Below are 11,804 nucleotides of genomic sequence, written 5' to 3' on the forward strand. Positions count from 1 at the left end.
AATAAGTGATCTAAGATAATAAATAATATAGTGTCTTAGACGTATTTTTCCTTAGTTGTCTCTGTAGTATTTCCTTAGAGTCACTTTTCTTTTCTATAGATTTCTTATCTGCTTAATTCTTTCTCTAGAGCTTATAGTCTTCTTTCGGACTCTCTTCTGTAGTGCTTAACTGTTATTTTGTGTCTTTATAATTCTTAGTATAATAGCCAGGTTTTTCGTAATATAGGTATAGTCTTTTCTTGTGTTTCTCTGTTACAAGTTCGCTAGAAATTCTTTACTTGCTTTTACTATCTTAATTCTTTTTAAGTAACTTTTATTTCTTTTCTTTCTGAGTTATATCTAAGTTTATAAGTATGTTTTATTCTGCAAAGTAATGTCCTTAGATCTTATATTTTAGATATTATGTGTTAGCTTAGTATTGTATTAGAATAGCAATATAATTCTTTTTTCCTCTTTTAAGTTATCTTTTATAGTTTTAATTGTCTATCTTAATTACTATCTTAATTAAGGGTAATAACTTATTAGATTAATTAATTTTAGATAGGTCATTTTTAATAGAGTCTTTTAGCCCTTTGTAAAAGACGACTAATAAGGTAGAGTCCTTCTAGTCTACTTATAAGGCAATCTGGTAAAACTTAAAAGCGTAATCTGTAGTAGATCTCTTCTACTTTATTTGTAATAAGTCTCTTTTGGCTTCCTTAACTGTGTCTACGTCTTTATATACTTATTTAATCTTAACTATAAAGTTAGCAAAACTATAGAAGATTTATTGCGTATCTGGTTCTTAGTCCTTTACTGCTTCTTTAAGTTTGTCTTTAAGGTAGGGTTCAAACTAGTTATATATAGCCCTTCAAAGAAAGGTAGCTATATATAAGACCTTCTTTTTATCAGTATTTACTACTTATATATAGAATAAAAAGTTAATTTATAGTTAGTTCAAAAATTCTCAAAGTCTCTTTTTATTTTTATAGAATAGGTCTAGTAATATAACTTTAAATTATGTGTTCCTTCTTTAGCCTTTAATAATAGTGGTGCTTATTAGCTCTAAGGTAACTAATATAGTATATGTCTTTAAGTAATATATATAGTATCTATTTAACTATACTTAGTGTTCTTAAGAGTAGTAATCAAAGTATTAGGGCTTAACTAGTTAAGACAAGTCTTAACTAGAAGCTAGGTCTAAAGGATTAATTAGGTAAAACAGAAAGTATAGTAAGCAATACCAAGATGTCTTTAACTTAGGTATAAGCTAATAATATAAGTTAATTATAAAGATTATAAAACTATATAGGAAATAAGCATGCTTACATAAAGTAAGCCATTCGTGCTTAGAGTTAATTATTCTAATTACCTCTAATTATTGCTTATAAGTACTTACTCTAATCACCTCTGATTATTGCTTATAAGTGCTTATTCTGATCACCTCTGATTATTACGTTATCCAGGTCTGACTATATATGTAGTTTAGGGTCTAGTCCTATCCAAGTCTATCATAGTTCCTTTACAGAGTGTCAGGCAGCTCTGTAGTGCCTGTTAGTGCTTAGTGTGTTCACGTGCTATAACAGTCTTCTTCTTTTATTCTAAGCTTACTAATTACTATAGCCAGCTATTTAGAGATGTAAGAACTAATAACTATATAAAAATAGTTATAATAATAAGAGGCGCTAAGACAGTAATAAAATAGCTATAACGTATAAAACTCCTCTTATAATTTAACCTTAGCCTTAACTAACACAAATAGTTAAGGCTATATAGCTAACTATCCGGAAACAATAGAAAGGTAAGATGTCTCTTTGTAACCTTATATAATAGGACTTAACTACCTAGTATAATATAAATAATAAGAATAGATAACTTATAGGTTTTCTTCCTTAAAGAGTTTCTTTTATAAATTATTATTAGTATTTTCTCTTCTAAGCTTAATAACTTAATAAGTATAAGAATAATAATAATAATAATAAGATCTTAAGGTTTTGAGTTTATATTATGTGTTTTATTATACTTTTATTTCTAGGGTAGTTTAGCTTCCTTTAAAGAGGAATTAAATATTATAGCTTTGTACAAGGTTTTCTTTTAGCTTGTTTCTTAAGTCTGCTAGTTAGCCTTGTACTAGCTTTCTCTTATATATCCCTTTAACCTAAGTCTATTCTTTGTCTAGTTTTAATGTCTCTTCCTGTTATATAAGGGCTTATTGTTAATTAGTATTCAGGAAAGAGGAAGGAGAAGGGGGAAACAGGGTAGGGGAGGGCAAGAGAGAAAGGGAGAGGGTAGGGGTCCGGGAAGAGAGGATAAAAATCTGAGGGGAGGGGGAAGGAGAGGGCTTTTTATTTATAATTATGTATACAAACCCTTAGGCCTTGTTCTTATAGTTATATCATATCTTTGACTATTCGTTTTCCTAGATTAGACATATTAATGACTATGCCTTGTAGCCTCCTGAGCAAAGGCTGTATTGTACAGCTTTCTAGTTAGTCTTTTTAGTGTATGCTCTTGTTCTGTGGTTTCTTACATAATAGCTGTAGGTCTAATCTTTTTAACACTAAGTAGATATGTATCTAAAGCCCTAATATCTGTAACATTATTGAATTTGTAAGGATTTATTATATTATATAATTAACTTGAACTCTATATTATAAATTAGTTCTTTTTGAATAACCTTATTAGTTATCTTTAGATATATTAGCTCCAGAATTATATAATTAAACTTGCCCTTTATTAATATGCTTTTTAGCTATCTTAAGCATATAATCTTTAATATTAAAAAAAGTCTAGTGTTTTCTTACTCTAGTTCTTTAGTTATTTCTTGTTTATTCTAGTTTATTTTTATCTGTATAGATTTGATTAAGACTTTATATGTTTTAGACTTTACTTAAGTAAGAAAACTTAGTGCTTTTGTCTAGAATATATTTTTCTAAAGTCTTATACAGAATTTTATACTATTTATATATAAGGCTATTTCCTTATTTAGTAGCTTCTTTATAGTAATAATAAATTTCTTTCTTTTTATATTATTATATTGCTTGTTAACTGTCTCTATTATCTCTTTTATAAATAGCTTATTAACCCTATCCTTTTCTTAGCTACTAGTAAGTTATATAATTACCTTTATAGTCTCTAGGAGTAATTAATTAGTTGGTTAAGGTTTCTTAGCAAGGGACTTTGCGGGCTATTACTATATAATGTCTACATATGATTAAGGTTTTCCTCTTAGTTAAGGGGCTAGGGCTAATCTTGTTAGGGCTTGCTCTACCCGTTTTAATCATGCTGCTAGGTCCTGGGCTTAATCTTGTTTCTCTGTTATAGTCTCTAGGAGTAATTAATTAGTTGGTTAAGGTTTCTTAGCAAGGGACTTTGCGGGCTATTACTATATAATGTCTACATATGATTAAGGTTTTCCTCTTAGTTAAGGGGCTAGGGCTAATCTTGTTAGGGCTTGCTCTACCCGTTTTAATCATGCTGCTAGGTCCTGGGCTTAATCTTGTTTCTCTGACAGGTTATTTGTAGCGTGTGCTTCTTGTGATTTAGGCGCAATCCCCTGAGAGGTAGGCGCGTCCTAGCTTTGTTGCCTGTAAGAGCAGAGGTAGAGAATGGGATCGAGGAGTAGTTGTATGTCGTGCTATAGGACTGCCTCTTCTAGGCCTTTATAGGTTTCTTCCTATACTTAAATAGATTTGTGTACAAAGTTGATTATCTGTATATGTATGTCTGTTATGTTTGCTAAATTTGTAAATAAATCTATAATCTTATTAGACTAAATACGTTATAAAAATAGTAATAAGATTAATTATAATATATAAATTTGTTAAAAGGCTAAAAAAATATCTAAAGAAAATAAATATATAAAAAATAATTAATTGTTTTATATTATAGTCGTGTATAATTATAAAGTTGTGGTATAAAAGAAAAGTAGGCGGGTTGCTTATATAGATAAGTCGCTTATAAACCACGTTATAATATTATATTATTAGATATTAAGAAAGCTCTTTAAATAATATTTTTTTTAATTATTAAGTAATTAGTAAAGAGTATAAAGCTAATTACTTATAAAATAACTCTTTTATATAAAAAGATCTAAGTACTAAAGACTATAATATATAGTATAGAATATTATTATAATTATTATTTTATTCAAGACAAACTTAGTTATAATAATAAATACTTATACTTAGATAATTAACTTTGTACAAGAGTTAATTCAAGCGTAGAAAGATACTTACAGAGGTCCTTAAGAAGTAGTACTATAGTATAATATTCGACTTCTACTTGATCCTATTCTGTATCTTTACTTATATAGGCAACAACAATATAACGCGCTTACTACTAAAGGAGACACGTTAGCAATATAAAATAAACACACCACACTTAATTCATTAGGGAAGCAAGACCAGACTAGCAATCTAGCTATAAGACTAGAACGTATAAAAGAAGCACTAACACAGCTAGCCCTAAAAAACCTTATCTTAAAGAAAAAGCTATAGTCGTACGCAGACGTTATACAATAAAGCGCTATAAAGCCTCTTGCTAAGCTTATTATCAAGAAACCTTAATTAGCTAATTAAATGATCACAGAAACCACAAAAATAGTTGTATAATTTATAAGTAATTAAGAAAAGGACAGAATTAATAAACTATCTACAAAAGAAATTATAAAGATAATTAATAAGAAATAAGATAATCTAAAAGGAAAAGAATATGTTATAACAGCACAAAAACTACTAAATAAGGAAATTGCTTTTTATATAAATAATACAGAGTCTTATATAAGACTTTAAATCAACCCAATCTAGACAAAAGCCTTAGGCCCTTATGCTTAAGTAAAGACTAAAATATATAAAGTTCTGCTCAAGTCTATATAGATCAAAACGAATTAGAATAAGCAAGAAATTACTAACAAAATAGAATAAGAAAACACAAGAACGTTTCTAATACTAAAGATCACATGCCTAAGATAGTTAAGAAGAACCCTTATAAAAGGCAAGTATAATCATATAATCTTAGAGTTAACATGCTTAAAAATGACTAATAAGGTCATCTAAAAAGGACTAATTTATAATATAGAGTTTAAATTAATTATAAAATATAACAAGAAATTACAGATTCATTAATATTACTAATACTAGGGCTTCAGATACTTTATTACTTACTATTAAAAAAAGTAGACTTATAGATATTATGCAAAAAACCCCAGAATAAGGACATGTCTTAAGAAGACAAATCAGAAGGCTATATAATGCGGCCTCTGCTCTAAAGGCCACAAGGCATGGTCACTAATATGTCTAATCTGAGAAAAGGAATAAGTAAAGATGAGATTTAACTACTAAGATAAGGCTTAAAGATTTGTATACACAGCTATAAATAAAGAACCCCTCCCTCCCCCTTCTTAATCTTCTACTCCCTTATTACAGACCCTTATTCCTACCCTCTTTACTTATCCCTTTCTCTCTCTTCCTCTTTCCTTAATAACAGTTAATTATAATCGCTTATATAATAAGAACACTAGGTGAGTTAGATAGAGAATAGACTTAAGTCAAAGGAATATATAAGAGAAAAATAGCCTAAGACCGACCTATTATTTAGAAATAAGCCTAAAGGAGACTCTGTACAAAGTTACAATATTTAAGATCTTCTTATAAGAGATTAAAAATTATCTTAATAACAAATCTATATTAAAACATCTATACTAACCCTAAACTCTTAAGATTCTATAATATAATATTAATAAGTCTTATAACAAAGTACTTATAAGCCTCTTACAAGACTCTAAAGTAGCATTATATAATATTATAGTAGCTTAAGAATTATAGAAAAACTTATATAACACTATGTTATATAATCCTAACTAGAGCCCGTTTTATATAAGTGATTAATAATATATAGACTCAAGAGTAAATATATATGTTAATAAGAGGATCTGTACAAACAAGTAGTTAGAAACATATTACTTAAAAGATCTCATAACTATTATATTACAAGTTTAACCTGAATTAATAGATCTGAATATAAATCCTGTACAAATAATTAATATCTATAATATATATTACTACTAAATTACTTACTTTAAAACACAAGAGACTAAGACACTCTATATACTAAGAAAAGCTCTTTAAATAATAGGAGAGCATATAGTTATAAGGGACTTTAACCTTTATTATTCTAGCTAGGGCGGCCCCTCTTATTTAATATAATATAGACTAGCTGATACTCTCCTTAATATTATATATAAGAGGCAGATATAGATCTTACGCTCTTATAAGGCATAATTATAAAGGACTACTTTAGAGAAGACTTATATAAATAGATAACTATTAATCTAATCTTTGCAACTATAGTACTAAGACAACAACTATTAAGTATTAGGGAGCAGATCATACACTTTAGCTATGTATTTAATTCGGTTTGAGATAACTGCCTCTAGGATCTTTCTTATAATATTAAGGAAAACTATTAGTCTATATACCCCCAGGTTTGTATAGTCACTTTTTCCTAATTTCTTGAGCATTATTGTGCATGCTGTTTTATAGTGGTCTAGTTGAACTCCTTAGTCTAAGCATGCTTGAAAGAAGCGCTTAACTAGAGTTATCTTTTCTTATATAACTAGTTGCATTACTTAGTTCAGGAGCTTGTCTGATCCTGGGGCGTTGTCCTTTGTCGTACGATTTGTTGCTCTAAGGATCTCTTCCTCTGTAATCTCTTCTTATTAAGGGATTTCTAGAGGGTAGTAAAAGTTTTCTAAATCGCTTAGGTCAACCTCTAAAGGAGGGGGAAAGCTTGTATCTTGTAGCAGTTTTGCTTTAGACTCTGCATCTCTTGCTTCATACAAGCCTTGCTTAAGGGTAATTATATATATAAGACGATTATAAATCACGTTATTTTTTATATAGTTATAAAAGAGAATATTCCTTATGTTACTAAACTAGTATAATTACTTTATATAGTTCAGGGTTATTATAATTTAAGCTTAAATTAGTGCTATTAAATTGTAAGAATCTTAGCATAAGAAACATCAAAATATCAGATGTAACTTCTTTATTGTTTGACTTTAAACTTTATTAATTCTCTACCAAATCAGCCCAAACTTCTATATAATTGCTATCAGCACTTTCAAGATTTAGAACTCGCTATTTACGCGTTCAAACGCCAAAAAAACCGTGTTTTTTAAGCTTTTTCTATTAATTTTCACTCAAAATCCTCTAAATTTGATCTAATTCGCTCCAAATTAGCCCTACACTTTATGGCTCCTATTATTCGATCTTTATTAAGCGCTCAGAGGCACTCAAATAAGCGTTCTCAAGCAGATACCCCCTCTTTTAGCGCTTTTGATGCTGATTTCGCCACACAAAACACTAATTCTCCTTGCAAAAGAACACGAAAAGCGTCACAACTCCCTCAATTTCGCTTTTTTGAGGACGAAAATTTGTCAGACGATAGGGAGAATCCATCCGGTCAGCATGAACCTACTCCGATCTTAATTGGACGCCAAACGCACAAGATATGGCCACATATCTCTGTTAACATATCTTTTTAACTGGAATTTCACTCTATTCCCGATCCGGCAGCTGCCCAAAACAGCTCTCGAGAGCCGCCGGCCTCTTTATCATCAATAGCACTCAATGGCACTCAAAAAGCACCTTAAATCCCTCAAAAATAGATCAAAAATCAACCAAATGACTATATAAGTAAGTATTTTGGTATATATATACATTATATATATATAATATCTTGCTATATCTTACTAACATTAATAGCTCCTTCTATTTCTGGTGATTCTATAGCTGATTCTAAGCTAAATAATATCTTATTTAGCTCTGAAGAAGCAAAAGAGTTATTCAAAGACTGTCAAATTAATAATTTATGTAAGGTTTTGACTGATAGAATAATAGGCATTAGTAGAATACTAGTATAATGATAGTGACTTAGATTATTATTACTAATAAGTGTATAGATAATAGTAAACTAATTCCTGTATTCTTTAGTCAGAATAAGCATTCTCTTTATTTAAGAGAAAGCCTTTCTGAACCTTATAATACTAATGCGGTTATAATAGGATATAGCCTCTACGCTTTGTAGCCCTTGCAGTAGTAGCGCAGGGCTACAGGATGTGGCCTTTGTATTCGCAACGCTTGTGTTAGAGTTTACATTATACCCGCAGGATGTGACCTTTGGTAGAGCTACCTTATATAGCTGTTATAGGATGTGGCTTAGCATATTATGATAATACCTCCCCTTCTAAAGACCTGTCCCTGGTCTGCTGCTAGATGCAGAGTACTATATATTTAATTAGAAATAGCTATTAGATTAACAAGATCAGGAAGTGTTTCCTGCTTAATCTGTAAAAAACACTTAATATAGTAAGGCGATCAGAAAACACTTCTGATTTGATAATAAGTATATAGTTCTAGAGATCAGATCAGCAGTCCAGCAGATTAGCTGCTCCTGCAGATTAACAATATATGTAAGCCAGGATTAATGCGAAGGGTATAAAGTGTAAGCATAAGTAAAGACTTCTTCTTTTATAAAATATAATTTCTTTTCTTTCTTATCCCTTTATTATTTACTTATATGTTATCCTTATTAAGCTTTATTTATTCTTTATTTAAGCTTTTAATATATCTAATGTTTTTGCATTACCTTATTATCGCCCTTGCCTGCCTTAGTATTTATAACTAATACTAATATTTAAAAAGCCTTTTTGCCTTTATTATATTAAAAGACTCGTGTATATAAAAGAGTAATAAAGTAATTATATCTGCCTAATAAATAATAAGTATAATTATTATATTTAGTAACATAAATCTTATAATAAAGTAAGTATTTAATCTATTATTATATACCCTATGCTAATATTTCTAGATACTAGCAGAATTTATTAACTATACTAATAAGATTTTTGATAATTAGAATATAATTAAGACACTTTAGGTTTAGTAGTATAGCAATATAAATATATATAAAAAAGACAGAAAGAATTTAATATTATTAGCTTAATTATAGACTTAGGATATATAAAAGTTTCTTAGGTCTTAAGCTTATTATAATAGTCTTCCTTATGTAGCTTACATATTTCTTAAGGTTATATAATCTATTATATTAGTCTTAACTAATATTTAGGATTCTCTTTAATAATTAGTTAATGTTTAGCGCTATATTATAAGTATTATATAATCTATATATAATAAAACTAATAGTTAGTAGGCAGGTTTAGGTCTAGTAATTTAGAATACTAATAATAGTAATAAGACTAACTTTAAAAGTCTTAATAATTAAGATTTAGTAGTATTATAGTTTCTAGTTAGTGTTTTTATAACTGTTGTTTCGCTTATGTATAGGCTTTGCCTTAGCTGTATAGCCTTTGCTTTAAGCTTATAATAAAGTTTCTTTAAACTTTTTTTTAAGTGGTTTAATTTTCTTCTTTATACTTTTTTTATGTTAAACTTTTCTCTGTATCTTTATATTTACTCTTATAATAAAGAAACCCTAATATAGTATCTTTATTACTATTTTACTATTAAAGAAAACAAGTTACTTATTTAGTCTACTAGCAGATATATATTAAGTATATATTATTATATATTTCTAATAAGAAAGTTATTAATACTTTACACTTGTTACACTAATAAAAAGAAATATCTCTAATATTTTATACTTATTAATAGTTGAGAAAAAAAGTAAGGTTTATTATTAAGTTAGATAACCAAAAGCCTAATAGTAATTTATATATATACTGCTATATATAGCGCCTGCGTTTTAGCCTAAGTAAGAGTAACTTTATTCTAACTTCAGTATAAGCCTTAATAAAACCTTGGAAAACCCTTTAAAGAAAAAACCTAGGGAAAGAGCGTCTTATTGTTGTCATCTTTACTTTACTATACTAGTACCTTACGCCTCTCTTATTATTTACTTCTCTTTAAACTCACTTAATAATTCCGCTATGTTCTCTAGCTCTTTTTTAGCTAACTATTAGTTATAAGTAGGCGACCAGCCTAGCCACCTTACTAGGTACTTAATCCGCTCTCTCTATTAACGTTCTTGCAGAATTGTCTTAATCTCTTATTCTTCTTTATTATCTTTTACCTTAATTGCTTGTAAATGCTACGTTAGGTCTTCGCCGTCTCTGTATATATATAGCTTTAGTAAAAAAATATAAAAAGTAGGATGGATCTTTATTATAACTAATAGTTCTAACTTGTATACTTATAGCCCTTAAATAAAAATAATCTTAAATAGTCTAGCAAACTTATATGCTAACTTCTTACTTAGCCTTAGTTAATATATATTCTTTATTATAAGCATAACTTAATCCCTTATTATATACCTTTTTAGCAAGTATTTTTTATTATGCTATTTTGCTTACTAATTAATAGCATAATATAAGCACTTTAATAATTTTGCATATATATTAATTATATTTTCTGCTTATTCTTTAATAATAAATACCTCTCTTTTTAAAACATTACTCTTAATAAATGCGCCTATACTAGAGTTATACTTATATAATATAAAAAAGGGATTAACACTAGTTAAGGCATGTAATGTGCTATTATATAAAAACTTAGTAGTAATTAAGTATTATATCTAGTTATCTTATAACTATATTTTATAATAGTAAAAATAATATTTAATAGTTTAATTCTGGTATTCTGTTTAGCTATTAGTTTAAGGGTAAAAGGCTATGCTTAGCTATTACTTTACTTTTATTATATAGCAAAGAAAAGACTAGAATTAACTTATAAATAAGGATCTTTAATTAGTAATAATATCTTCTAGTATACTATATTTGCTAATAATATGTTTTAGAAAAAGGTTAGCTAACTATTTAGCAGTAATAGTCTTATAATAAGGAAAATATCTCGCTAGTTTTATATAATAATTAAGAATAATAAAAAGTAAATTATAAACGCTTTTATTTTGCTTATAACTTGTAGAAAGGTCTATAATAAAGTCTATTAATATTTTAATCCACGGTCTTATAAGTACTAGAAGTGATACTAATTTATTATAAGGCTGATAGCGTTTTACTATTATATGCTAACACACATTATAGGAGTTAACATATATATTAACATCTCTTAATAAGGTATTCTAATACTAATGTTGTTAAAGTAAGGTCTTTATCTTTTAATAGCTAAAATGGCCTGTATAAGAATTATTATGCACTATATAAAGAATATTATTATAGGCTACTAAATCTGCTGGAACGAAAACACTATAGTGCCTGCATAATAGCTCTTTTAGATTTACCTGCTATTCTTTTTCCTTATTAGCATTTATATAGCTCCCCTGCTGAATAGCATCTTTTATTTTCTAAACAAAGGCGTCCCTTTATTACAGATCCTGAATAATATTAATTAGACTACTAGTAGACTCTTTATATGCCGTTTAAGTGCCTATTACTATAATAATGTGTTTTCGTAAGATATAGTACTTATAAACGCTTATACTTAAGATAATAAGGTCAGGCTTAATAGCCTTGTCTATTTTAGCAAGCGCATAAAAATGCATACTTAATTACTCCTAATGCAAAGCTATTACGCTAGATTAAGGATACCTTAGTTTCTTAGGAATACTTTGACTTAAAGGACCTTTGCTCTTTATACCCTTTTTCTGATTTATAAAAGTATAAAAAGTATTAACAGAAGCTCTTAGAGAGATATTAATAGCATCTTATAATCTTAATATAATAACTACTATATAATATTCTAGTACTTTAATATTAATATATAACTCTAATAAAATGACTATTACTTTAGGTAAGAAAGAGCTTTTCTCTTCTTGTATAGTATTTCCTATATCTATAGTATAGGAAA

The sequence above is a fragment of the Endocarpon pusillum genome (genome assembly GCF_000464535.1).
Source record: "Endocarpon pusillum Z07020 unplaced genomic scaffold scaffold2783, whole genome shotgun sequence".
In the NCBI taxonomy this organism is placed as follows: Eukaryota; Fungi; Ascomycota; class Eurotiomycetes; order Verrucariales; family Verrucariaceae; genus Endocarpon; species Endocarpon pusillum.